Consider the following 12,766-nt stretch of genomic DNA (forward strand, 5'->3'; position numbering starts at 1 on the left):
TAGTTTGTTTTTATTATCACATAAGCTATAATTACACACTATTAATTTTATGTCTTCATAGGGGGCTTAGAGGATTTACTTGGTTTACTTGAAAGTAAGAGAAATAGGAATTAATATTTGGTACCTGTTGTTATCAAAACTTTAAAGCTATGAGGCTAAATTAATAAACAACTGTACCATTCTTTGAGAATGTCAGGGGGTTGGTTGTCATTTTGCATGTTACACCAATGTAAACCTGAACTAGCCCCACAGATTGATAAATTACGTATTCCAAGCATACATGACATATTTTGATTCCAAGTCAGGTTATTTACATAGATTAAAGAGTGACATGTTAATACTCAGTAAAATAAATTGGTTATTTCAATTGAAATAATTTCAAAGAAATTATTCAATCTAGTCAACTCATATATATTACATAATGTATAGATAAGTATAAAGAAAGAAATCTGGAATCACAGTATATTTCAATAACTTTTAGCTGTTCCCTGAAGTAAACAAATGTATCCATTAACACAGGTAAATCAAGACAGGCAAAATACTTAAAAGGGTAAGTGGAATAGAATTTTTTATTGTGATTATTGTAGTTAAGGGGAAATTATAGAGTTCTAAGCCACAAGTAAGGAAGGTTTAAGAAAATACAAAATCAACTTCAGTAAGACCCTTATTCTGCAAATCATATACTTAACCTCTGTACAAAAATTTTCCAGTTTATGTACAGGTTTTATAGATTTCCATAATATCTGGTATTCAAGGCAGTTAGATCCATTTTTAAGACTGCACACTCTCACAATACTCCTACAGAGAACTGTTTGACTCCCAATCTTTTATTCTGAATTTACAGCAATACCTCCCTCCTCAAAGTAGCAGCACACAAGTGATGATGGAAAATATTAGGTAAAATAGCATGCTGGATAAATCAGATAGGTCCCTAAAATCAAGGCAGAAGGACTATAACATACTTCATATCACACAGCAGTAAATTCAGTTTGTTACACGTTCAGTGTGTAAAACTCCTGTTTTACACACCCCAAATAATACAACAATACAGCAACATTAAAATCAAAGTCAGACATGGTAAAGAGGCTACAACTAAGATCACTGTGAAACAGAAAAAGAACTTCAAATAGGATTGAAAACCACCATACTGAACAAAAATGTTTAGGTGTCTGTCAAGTGCTTCTAGACAATACTACTAGAGCATACTGAAGGAAAAAGTAGCAAGAAAACCTGTGTCAAAACTAGATCAGTGTTTTAAAACAACTCAAGTGAAGAATTGCTTTCTGGCAATAATATCATTTGTTTCAAATAGACTTTGATGTGTAATAAAAGTTAATGGTGGACACAAAGGTTACAAAAATGAAGACACGCTAGTTCTAATAGAGGTAGATTCTGGTATGTAATAAAACCTAATTGTGACCACACTTGGAAGCGAATGAAATGACTGAAAGAATTCTTGAAGTTTCAGCATCAGTCAGTGAATTTTATAGATAACAAGTATAGTGCTCAATTATAGGGTTTTTTCGTAACCTATTAAGTAATATTGAAATGTTACGGGTATTTTTACTATCACTTACTTGGAAGCAGAAAACACAGCATAGGAAATTAAGGTGTCAAAACTGTTTTTCCTTTATTATGCTCACATTTTGGGGCAGAAGCCTAATTAGAAAGCAAAAGACTCATTGTTAAAATAAATATAAGTAAATTGACCCTGAGTGACATCCAATAAAATATTCCTAACACATATAGTGTTTCATCTACACCACAGAGAATGACTATCATAAGTAAAAGCTTGACAAAGTAGCTAATGAATGCAGCTTTTCCAAGAGTGATTAGCTCATGAGAGATTCTATTGAATCAGTTGGAAACTTTATGACCCAATGGCTAAAAATACTGAAACGAGCAAAAAAAAATTTGGGATACTTCTTCAGTTAGTTTATTGTGGACAGAGTAATCTTATTTTAACTGCCACCACTAAAGATCTTCACCCTTCTGAATTACTGCCTACATTAGTATCAGAAGTTGTATTCATGCACTGCATCAGAGCAAATAATTGTCTTGATGGAAGAGTAAAACATCATTAGATGTTCCATTATTATTATCATTAGAGCTGAGGATTGCCAAATAGATTTGGCTCTTAAGCTAGCAAACTTCCTAATAGATTGGCACGGATGATTTTTATCTGGTTTCAAGTAGCCAATACTCATATGTACCCCTACCCTTTCCTTTTCTGCACAATTGACATTCAGCGCACCTGCTGGTAGGATTTTGCTTGTGTCATTTTTGCGACACTTACAGGTATAAAACGTGTTTGCTTTCATTAAGAAACATTGCAGATCTTCTGTTCAAGAAAACACGTAACACTTGCACATTGGTGATTCTCACATTGATACACTTCCAACTTAGCTTTTCAATATATTTAAAAGAATGCTTCAATTGTTGTATGGTTGGATAGCTGCATATTACACTCTCTGATTCTGTGCAAAGCTATGCATAAGAAGCAGTGAGGTTGGCAGGTTGATAAGCAACCTTGAACATACAGGATGAACCTTTTTGTTTCTGCTGAAATTCACATCAGAAAAAATATATATTCTGACCTTGTCTGGTGCTTGATAAGCTGCCCAGCAGAAAAGGACCTGGGAGTGCTGGTTGACAGCTGGCTGAACATGAGCCAGCAGTATGCTCAAAGGGCCAAGATGACCAGTAGCTTCCTGGCTTGCAACAGATATAGCATGGCCATCAGGACCCTGTTCTCAGCACTGGTGAGATCACACCTCAAATACTTTGTTTGCTTTCAGGTCACTTACTAAAAGAAAAATATCAAGGTGCTCAAGTAAGTCCAGAGAAGAGTGACAAAGGTGGTGAAGGGTCTAGAGCACATATCTTATGGGAACAGCTGAGGGAACTGAGGTTGTTTAGCCTGGAGAAAAGAAGGTTCAAGGGAGGCCTTATTGTCTCTACAAATATCTGAAAGGGGCTTGTGCAGGGTGCATGTCGGTCTTTTCTTCCACGTAACAAGTGATAAGACAAAATGAAATGCGGAAATGGACTCAGATTGCACCATGGGAGGTTTAAATTGAAAAAAATATTTGTCTTCAGTCAAAGTTTTATCAGGCACTAGAGCAGGCTGCCCAGGGAAATGATTGAGTCTCCATCCCTGCAGGTTATTTAAAAGATGTGTAGGTGTTGCATTTAGGGACATGATTTAGTGGTGGACTTGGCAGTGTTAGGTTAATAGTCGAAGTTGATCTTAAAGGTCTTACCGACCTAAATGATTGTATGATTCTAAGATTGTGAAGCTCAGATTTTAGCTATCCAGAAAGTGACAACTGGATGTTACCTCTGACTGAGCTATTGTACTTTTTCCTGAGATTGCAACATTATTCAACAGAAGGCTCAAATGAAAGGTTTGCTGAAAGAGAGGATAATTTTTTTCAGCATTTCCCCCTAGACTGTAAAATAAAAAAATAAAGACTGTGCCAACAGGAGGTTTTTGGAGGACAATACTGAATACAAAAGAGACAGGAGCACTTAACAGAGAAGCTGCCAGATTTTGAGCAGCCCTGAAAGACCAGCCTTCCCCTGGTGCATTGCTGTGCAGATGGGATCAATGACTACATGGACTCATCATGGTTGCTATGGTGACTAAATAAGGAGTCTTTATCCTAGTAGTAAAAGGTAAGGAAGGGAAGTAGGATATGTTTTAATAGCACAGACACCTCTCTTCCTATTTTAGTGTTGTGATCTGGTTGCTATTCAGTGCTGGTTTATGTGGAAACGCTACTGATTTTCGGGAGGCCATCTTCTGTCTTTTCAGACAGACGTCATTTCTCCTGACAGTAGCCTGTAAGCTTTTCAAGGAGTTCCACTGCTTTAAACTCAGACTAGCCAAAAATCACTGCCAGGAACTTCAGCTTACCTGACAAACATTAAACTATGCTTTGTTACCTGCTTGCAACAATTTCTGTCATGTGCTCAAATTTGCAGTTCGGTGTTTCTTTTTGACCTTTTTCATTACTTTGAAATTTGCATATTGAGAGTCCATGGTGATGCTCTGTTGAAGATTCCTATGGACATAAACACCAGATGTTCTTCTAGGTTTGTAAATATTCCTGTGATTCACAATTAGGTCTTACGTTGTCAGTGTGTCTGCTTCCCTTTCTACTGTGTATATTCTCCGATTTCATCATCACTAGTAACAATACCCAATATGATTAGATTGCTAAGATTCCCTATACTTTTATGTTCAGGGAAAAAAAAAAAAACAACAACCCAAACCCAATTTTCCTTGCTTTTATATTATCTCCTTTGTCTTTGAGAATTTCCTGTTCTTTTTATCAAAGAGCTTTTTTATCCTCCATATAGTTTGGTTGTCATTTTGGGGGGTTTTCACCCTTTTTTTCTTTTTGTGTTACCCTTCTTGTATAGAATATGCCTGATTTGTTGTTGTTGTGGGCAGTTGGGATTTCTTGATCAATTGCTTTATTCTTGTCCTACTGCTAATTTTTCAGAAAACTTCACTGTTGGAGGAGATAATTTTCTCTGTTCTCTCTGTTTTCTGTGTTTTCCATGTTTTCCAGATTCCTTCTTCTCACAGTCCTCCTTATAGCTTTGCTTGATAAAGAGTTTTGTTCACTTTCTTGCTTTTTCTTTATTTTTTCATCTTTTAGGGTGTAATCCAGTCAGGGTTGGTACTGTAGTCAGTAGCAGCTTCTAAATCAGGATGTCAGAGATATACAGAAGCATACAAACTACAAAAATAAAACTTTTATGAAAAATTGCTCAAAATTGCCAAAAAGGAGTCAGTACCATTTCCACATGTTACCATGAAATTCACTCCAAAAAAATCTTCTGCTATTTGTGGAAACAGGAGTCTTAACTGTAAAGCATTTATAAAAGCAGCAAAGCAAGACTTGTAAGACTTTCCACACTAGTATGCTAGGTATTCCCCACAACTGACTTCTGAGTGCTAGCCGCTGATAATCCTTTACACACACATAGTGTTTTTTCTCTGAGGAGTTCAAAGTATTTTTAAAGTTTCAACAAAATCAAAGAACAATTATGTGGAATAAGTTAATATTATTTTTTCCATATGAGAAATTACTTTTATTTTCAAACCCTTAACAAAGCAAGTCTGAGAAGAATTTTTCCCCCCTTTTTTTTTTTTTTTTTTAACTAATTCCTTTATCAAAATAGTAAACTCAGTTCCTGGACGGTTTGTGGAACTTATTTTCAGTCTGATTTCCCCTAGAGGTGCCCTGGGACAGGTATTTCTCTTACCTGGTATGTCACTAGCCTATTCAAAAAATCGTGGATGTATACTTAGATAAATGTTCCTATTCTCTACAAGTTATGTATCGTCTCTGAGTAAATATTTGCTTATATCCCTAGAATGCAAATAACTTGAGCTGGTTTACATGGTTGTTTAAAAATATAACGTTTTACACTTTCAGATCCTTAAAAACACAGGATCACTCAACATGTTGAAGCATAAATAAATATTTTTATAATAAACCGAAATAGCTTCTCATACCACACTTGTCTTATCTGATCAAAAAATATAATTTATATATAAATTTAACCACTTGTTTTATGAAATAGTGAACTCAATTTATATTCATTGATTAAGCACTAAATGTATCATCCATAATTTATAATCTAGCATTTTATCCATTATTCCTCTTTGTTCCAATATAATTTAAATCCTTATGCGTTTGAAGCCATGCCAAAATCTCATCCAGTAAAATGTCTACTCTATTCTATCTGACCTTCACTTGTCACAGTAAAACACCATTTATGATCTTATGACAAGGACGTATTTTCTATGGCAAAGCTCTCTTGTACACAGGTTGTTTATTTCTGTATATTTATAAAGACTAGAGCTTGACTATCTTCTAGATATTATTGCTGGAAAATAGGCATATAATTATAATACTAATGAAAAAAATAAGGCAATCAATTTTATATCATTCACACTTTCTCATAATCCAAAAACGGAATAATGACAATCACTCTCCTAGACAGATATCTTGGGGTTTCCTTGCGTTATTTCTCTGCTAACCTAAGATTCCTTAAATGGCTCTCAGTTTTCAAATTATAAAGTAGGAGATGGATGTTCATATTCATTCAGTACTAAAAAGCTCACATTTGTTTTCAAATTTCTCATAGACTTCATGAATCTTATCTTTGCATAGAGGTTTTCCCACTTGGCTGAAATTCAGTAATCTTTCTTTTCAGGATGTACTGGATACCTAAAAAATAATTTCTGCCCAAGGCTCTGGGTACTCCAAGTCCTGTTCTTTCTAACTGAAGAATGAATGAGAGCTGAATAGTGCCAGTTATTTAGTCATCAGTGAATCAGTTCTTTCTTGACTGACTTGATATAAACATCCAGAATCCCAAGTGATGTAGAATCATAGAATAGTTAGGGTTAGAAAGCACCTTAAGGTCATCTAGTTCCAACCCCCTGCCACGGCCAGCAGCGCCTCACACTAAACCACATCACTCAAAGCTCTGTCCAACCTGGCCTTGAACACCACCAGGGGTGGAGCATTCACAAGTTCCCTGGCAACCCATTCCAGTGCCTCACCACCCTCACAGTAGGGAATTTCTTCCTTAGATCCAATCTAAACTTCCCCTGTTGAAGTTTGAACCATTACCGCTTGTACTATCACTAAAGTCCCCGATGAAGAGTCCCTCCTCAGCATCTCTATAGGCCCCCTCAGACACTGGAAGGTTGCTAGGAGGTCTCCACACAGCCTTCTCTTCTCCAGGCTGAACAGCCCCAACTTCCCCAGCCTCTCTTCATATGGGAGGTGCTCCAGTCCTCTGATCATCCTCGTGGCCCTCCTCTGGACTTGTTCCAACAGTTCCATGTCCTTTTTATGATGAGAACACCAGAACTGCACACAATACTCCAAGTGAGGTCTCACAAGAGCAGAGTAGAGGGACAGGATCACCTCTTTCGACCTGCTGGTCACGCTTCTTTTGATGCAGCCCAGGACATTGTTGGTTTTCTGGGCTGCGAGCGCACACTGCCAGCTCATGTTCATTTTTTCATCGACCAAAACCCCCCAAGTCCTTCTCTGCAGGGCTGCTCTGAATCTCTTCTCTGCCCAACCTGTAGCTGTGCTTGGGATTACTCCAAAACAGGTGTAGGACCTTGCACTTGGCACAGTTAAACTACATAAGGCTAGCATCAGTCCACCTCACAAGTGTGTCAAGGTCCCTCTGGATGGCATTCCTTCCCTCCAGCATTATCAACTGAACCACACAGCTTGGTGTCATCAGCAAACTTGCTGAGGGCGCACTCAATCCCACTGTCCATGTCACCAAAAAGATGTTGAACAAGACCAGTCCCTACACCGATCCCTGAGGGACACCACTTGTGACTGGTCTCCAACTGGACATTGAGCCATTGACCACAAATCTTCGTGTGCAGCCATCCAGCCAGGTCTGTATCCACTGAGTGGTCCACCCATCAAATTGATGTCTCTCCAATTTAGAGACAAGGACGTTGTGTGGGACAGTGTCAAACGCTTTGCACAAGTCCAGTAGATGACGTCAATTGCTCTACCCCTGTCCATCAGTTCCATAGCCCCATCATAGAAGGCCACCAAATTGGTCAGGCAAGACTTCCCCTTAGTGAAGCCATGCTGGCTGTCACCAACCACCTCCTTGTTTTTCATGTGCCTTAGCATGCCTTCCAGGAGAATATGCTCCAAGATTTTGCCAGTCACAGAGGTGAGACTGATTGGTCTGTAGTTCCCTGGATCATCCATTTTACCTTTCTTGGATATGGAGGTTATATTTCCCTTCTTCCAGTCATCAGGAACTTCACCAAACTGCCATGATTTTTCAAATATGCCCAAGGTCTTCCTTCTCACAGTCCCTGCATCTGCCTTCTAAGACTTGGGTGGTGTGGTCAGGGCATTTGCCAGTGAAGACTGAGGCAAAGAAGTCATTAAGGACCTCAGCCTTCTCCAAATCCAGGGTAGCTCGTTCTCCTGATAGCTTCCGGAGAAGGCTTACGCTGTCCCTAATCTGCCTTTTATTCGCTACATACCTACAGAATCCCTTCCTGTTATCTTTAACATCCCTAGTCAAGTTGAATTCTAACTGGGCCTTAGTTTTCATAATCTGGTCCCTAGCTTCCTGGACAGCATCCCTGTATTCTTCCCAGGCCACCTATACCTGCTTCCACCTTCTATAAGCCTCTTTTTTCCTTTGAATTTTCCTCAGCAGCTCCTTATCCATCCAAGGAGGTCTCCTGGCCCTCCTGCTGCACTTCCTTCTAGTAGGGATGCAACACTCCTGAGCTTGTAGTAGGTGATCCTTGAATAACAACCAATAGTCTTGGGCCCCCCTGCCCTCTAGGGCTATATCCCATGGAACCTTACTAAGCGGGTTCCTGAAGACGCCAAAGTCTGCTCTCTTGAAGTCCAGGGCAGTGAGCTTGCTTCATGCTTTTCTCACTGTCTTGAGGATCTCAAATTCAACTATCTCATGATTGCTACAACCAAGGCTGCCCTGGAGCATCACATTTCCAACCAGCACTTCCCTGTTAGTGAGCACAAGTTCAAGTTTGGCTCCTCAATTACTTGCAGAAGGAAGCTGCTTTCCACACATTCGACGAACTTCCTGGATTGCTTATGCCGGGCTGTACAGTCACTCCAACAGATATCAGAGTGGTTGAAGTCCCTCATGAGAACAAGTGCCTGCAAGCGTGAGGCTGTTCCTGTCTGTCTATAGAGTGCTTCATCCACAGATTCCTCTGGGTCAGGCGGTCTGTAACAGATCCCCACAGTAATGCCCCCCATCGCTGCTCTCCCTTTAACCTTGACCCACAAACTCTCTGTTGACTGCTCACTCGTCCCCAGACCGAGTTCCATACTCTCCAGCCTATCCCTAACATAAATAGCAACTCCCCCTCCCCATCTACTGGGCCTGTCTTTTCTAAAGAGCCTGTAACCTTCCATTCCAACACTCCAGTCGTAGGAGCCATCCCACCATGTTTCTGTGATGCCTATTATATCATACTCCCATAATGTGCACACATCTCTAATTCCTCTTGTTTGTTCCCCATGTTACGGGTGTATGTATAAAGGCATCTGAGCCAAGCTCCAAATGAAGCCGACTCATTGGTTGGAGTGACTGGAATATCTCTACATTGCTCCAAGCATTTATTATAGGTGCTGGCAACTGACTGGGAGTGTTGGGATGGAATGATGCCCCCCTCCCCCAACACATCTAGTTTAAAGCATCTTTGACCAGTCTGGCAAGCCTCCTACCAAAACCGCTCTTTCACTTCTTTGTTAGACCAGCTTCATCAGCCCCCAGTAGACCTGCCCTACTAAACTGGGTCCCATGTTCTAGATACCCAAACCCTTGACTATGGCACCACCCTTCTAACCATTTATTGACATGAATAAAAAGCATTAAACTTCTAATGCATAAGCCTTCTTACCTTCAGTCATACCTGAAAATGTGATGCAGTAGAATCATAGAATTGGAAAAAATACAATGAAAGCATCCAGAATTTGTTCACCACCATGTGTCTCTCTAGACAACTCTTACTCTGAAGAACATGTAAAGAAAAAATAAATCATATGTGATAGTTGTTACTTATGATTCCTATTGTACTTGTAGAAGGTGCTTTGCCAGGATCAGCTGGAATATAGAAGAGTGGAACAGAAAAATGTTAAAAATCTTTACATTAAATTAAGAGTAACTGGGTAACACTTTCAGGAGCACAAGATAAAAATTACTTGTATGCAGAAAGCCAGTGCAAACTCAACATTCTACTTAAGTATACCTCCTACACAAAGATGATTCTGCCTTTACAGAAAATAGCTATCAAAAATAATTTCTCATTCAGCTGTTATTTTCCTCCGAGATGAAGCATCTTTGTTCTGTGCAACTAGGCATTGAGCTTCACAGCTCATTTTTGACATTTTCAGCTGTAGCCAATGGCACATGTTTATCTTCCATCTGCTGTTGTCTCAGTCAGAATCTCATAGGATCTCAATAACTTATTAGCAGGTTATGTTTAGTATTTCAGCTATAATATTCACAGCAAGAAATATGCAGTAACCTGCTGGTTTAGAGAGCAGAGTTGCTGGTCTATCCACAGATACAGAAAATCATAAGTGCAGAGACATTTTGAAACATAAATCCCATGAGATCATATGCCTTAAATTTTTGAGTTGCTTGAAGAATTTTGGGTAAAAAACAGAGGAAAAATAATTCACAAATACAAAATGTTAAAATGTCTTCTTCCTTTTTTCTATGAATAAGTAGCTTTCAAATAAATTTGTTCTGTTTGCAGTCCCCATCAATTTTATGTGTGTTGGGGTTTGGCTTCTTATCTTCAAATAAACCCTCAAGAGTTTAACTTAAAAATTATTTTAGCTTTCCTATGGAAAGCATATTTTAAAACAATATGAAACATATTTTAGTTACATCAAGAAACCATTTTTTTTCTAAAAGCACTTACGTCTACTCATGAATATTCACAATCCATTCTAAACAACATTATCATCCACATTATTAGTTATAGAATAATTTCAGTGTTAATATAACCTCAATTTTGCCCTGTGTGTGATCATTTATGTTATAAACTCATTACTGTGTTCTCAGAACTGCTGCTAATGTACATAGTTGTTCTCTGTTACACCTGTAAATTCATCAGGTCTAATGAATCTTGAGTTCTGTGCCAATGACAATGTCCTGATGTACTTTTCCAGAAAGGCTTAGATTTCTTTACAGACACATTTAAGATCCACATCAATCTGTGTACATGCAGTCCTAAAGAGATCATCTGAGGAACACAATTTATGGATGAATTCAACTCATTTATCCCTCAGATAAATGAGGGTGATACGTACTGTTATTTTTATTATGCATTTAGATATTGAGGAGTGATATTTAAAAATTTCTATCTCAGATATTCTCAAGAATCTTTACAGCCAGCTGTCCTTAGATGAGGTTCCCAAAGGCCCAGATTCTGACCTACTACTGTGTAGTAGTATCTCAGCAAAAAAGTTAAATATGGCCCAAGTTACTATATATTGAAAAAGGAAAAAGCATAAGTATAAATTTCCTAATTCCATATTCCTTGTAGAATAAAGTTGGGAAAATATATGTGAGAAACAATTAAATTGTCATTAAATTTTGAGTCTAGCTTTGAGCAAGATGTCCATCTTTTTCACAAAGGTATCTGAGAAAAGTTTTCACTCTGAAGTATGTCTTTCTGTTTCATAAGACAGGCAATCTAGCATTTTAAATGAATTATACCAAGAAACTGCATTCTGAAAAGCTATTTTGGCACATATCCTCTAAACTTTAGATGTTGCCTGTTTCAAAGGGGAAAAAAGAAATCATTTTTATGCAAATTACCTCATTAAATTATTTTCAAACACTTACTGCTGTATGTCACTGACCTTTTCATCCTTTATGCCCTTGTGTTAAAGGAGAACATAAACTTTCAAAGCATGCACTCACGGGAATGAATGAGTGACTTAGTATAATGAGCAGGGACTGGGTGAAGAGGTTAGACTTTTTATTACTATAGGCTTTCAAATATGAATTCTCAGAAGTGGGCTATCAGTTTAATTTTTACTAGTTTACAGTAAATTACAGAAATTTGTCTAGAAATTAGACTCCCACTGAAAATTTTATATGAAAATTTAATTTAGCCTTACATTTCAGTGACATGGACAGTGGGATTGAGTGCGCCCTCAGCAAGTTTGCCGATGACACCAAACTGTGTGGTTCGGTTGATAACACTGGAGGGAAGGGATGCAATCCAGAGGGACCTTGACATGCTTGCGAGGTGGGCTGATGCCAACCTGATGAAGTTTAACCATGCCAAGTGCAAGGTCCTACACCTGGGTTGGAGCAATCCCAGGCACAGGTACAGGTTGGGCAGAGAAGAGATTCAGAGCAGCCCTGCAGAGAAGGACATGCAGGTGTTGGTCAATGAGAAAATGAACATGAGCCAGCAGTGTGTGCTTACAGCCCAGAAAGCCAACAGTATCCTCGGCTGCATCAAAAGGAGCATGACCAGCAGGTCGAAGGAGGTGATCCTGCCCCTCTACTCCGCTCTCATGAGACTTCACTTGGAGCGCTGTGTGCAGTTCTGGTGTCCTCAACATAAAAAGGACATGGAACTGGTGGAGGAAGTCCACAGGATGGCCACGAGGATGATAGGAGACTGGAGCACCTTTCATATGAAGAGAGGCTGAGAAAGTTGGGGCTGTTCAGCCTGGAGAAGAGAAGGCTGTGTGGAGACCTCCTAGCAGCCTTCCAGTATCTGAAGGGGGCTTATAAGGATGCTGGGGATGGACTATTCATCAGTGACTGTAGTGATAGGACAAGGGGTAATGGGTTAAAACTTAACCAGGGGAAGTTTAGATTGGACATAAGGAGGAAGTTCTTTACTGTAAGGGTGGTGAGGCACTGGAATGGATTGCTCTGGGAAATTGTGAATGCTCCATCCCTGGTGGTGTTCAAGGGCAGGTTGGAGAGAGCCTTGAGTGACATGGTTTAGTTTGAGGTGTCCCTGCTCATGGCAGGGGAGTTGGAGCTAAATGATCTTAAGGTCTTTTCCAACCCTAACTATTCTATGATTCTATGATTTCTCCAACAACTTATCTAGTTTACAGCTTACAAAATACCTGTTCCTATTTTAGAAAATAAATTTTAATTGAAGAAGATTTAACAGCCAGGAAAAAAATTGAATCTTATCAGTGCAGCATTAATTCGG

Source organism: Psittacula echo (genome assembly GCF_963264785.1).
Source record: "Psittacula echo genome assembly, chromosome: Z".
Taxonomy (NCBI): domain Eukaryota; kingdom Metazoa; phylum Chordata; class Aves; order Psittaciformes; family Psittacidae; genus Psittacula; species Psittacula echo.